Source organism: Diceros bicornis, chromosome 15 (assembly GCF_020826845.1).
Source record: "Diceros bicornis minor isolate mBicDic1 chromosome 15, mDicBic1.mat.cur, whole genome shotgun sequence".
In the NCBI taxonomy this organism is placed as follows: Eukaryota; Metazoa; Chordata; class Mammalia; order Perissodactyla; family Rhinocerotidae; genus Diceros; species Diceros bicornis.
In genome coordinates, this window is record NC_080754.1 from 55,184,786 (window position 1) to 55,186,292 (window position 1,507).

General features: G+C 42.6%; 1 pseudogene; it reads left to right on the forward strand.

Annotated features, from left to right (window-relative positions):
- The first annotated feature begins 575 nt into the window (after positions 1–575).
- Positions 576–1,186, forward strand: LOC131414614 (mitochondrial calcium uniporter regulator 1-like; annotated as a pseudogene).
- Positions 1,187–1,507: the final 321 nt, after the last annotated feature.

The following is a 1,507-nucleotide window of genomic DNA, read 5'->3' on the forward strand; positions in this document are numbered from 1 at the left end:
CATTAGTTCCCTATATAAACATGTTGTGGTTTTTTTTGCTGGGGAAGATTCACCCTGAGCTAACATCTCTTGCTAATCTTCCTCTATTTTGTATGTGTGTTGCTGCCACAGGATGGCCACGAGTGGTGTAGGTCCACACCCGGGAACCAAACCCAGGCTGCTGAAGCAGAGTGCGCCAAACGTAACCACTAGGTCACCGGGGCTGGCCCCTGTAATATGTTTTATTGCAAACAAAAACAAAAACCTCCCTTGACCTTTTATCCCTCCACCTTCCAAACAAATACTAACTTTAGAACCAAACTCTGTGAGAAGCTTGCTTGCTTCCTGTTCTGTGGACATCCAGTCCAATTGGGCTTTTATTTCCACACTTGTCAAAAGTCACCAATTAGCTTGGCATTGCCAGACCCAAAAGTCAATTAGGACTTGGAGACTGGGAACCCTCTAGCCAGGCAGTGGACACCTAGTGTGCGCCCCAGAGAGTAGAGGCAAGCAGTGGCCTAAATTGTGCCCAGTCCTGTCTGGTGCTGTCTGTGCAGCTTCCTGGTGGTTGCAGGGGCAGCTAATCCCTCTGTCAATCACTGCAGCTAAAGCACAAAAGGAGAGATGTCAATTCTGGGAGGAAGAAACTCTTCTTTGACACCCAGACCTCACTGTGTTTATTATTCCACAAGCAGAGATGTATCTGCATTTGAGTAGATCATGTATGACAACAAGGATGTCGTCTCCAAAGATGTGATCACCAAAATGCAGCAGATGGCTCTTCAGAAAATGTCTGAGATTGCTCCTCTGAAAAAGGAGCTGATTATTTTGCATATGAGTAAGTTTTCAGCCCACAAAGCAGAAAATGAGAAAAGATAAAACTTGAATGACATCAGTTAAAACAGCAAGTAATGGATGAAGTGATCAAAGTCCAAATAGATAAAAAATTAAACTTCAATCTAGAGAAAGCTGCATTAAAAAATATTGCATTCACTGAATGAGAAGCAGCTCTGTGAAACGAGGACATAGTGGTAGCTCTGCACGCCCAGCGCGAGGAGCTGCCGCTGGACGGAGAGGAGGCGCGTACTCGGGGTGCTGGCCTGAAAACCTTGTAGGCGTCCTGCAAACTTTTAATATTAAATATTTGTCTGAGTCTACATTTGCATGCCTACAAATAGCTCTGGGATTTTATTGGCTATGGATATAATGAAGCTTCTATTTAAAGAATCTCTGTTCTCTTTTTACTAAAAAGTAAAATATCATCTTTTTTCCCCTCATTTCAAAGTTTAACCTTGCTTTTGATTTTATGCGTATTATTTACTTTTATGCAAATTATGGACATGAAACCGATGTAAAGATGTCGTGAACTTCGTAACAGTCCTCTTATCTTTTCTGCTGGGTTGCCTTTATAATGCTGAATGTTGCTGGGCACTGTCCGTCAGCTGGACAGTGAACTCCGTGTCACCTGTGCTGCACAGTAATAGGAAATACTTGTATAATATCCTATAATGCAAAATTATTTGCATGC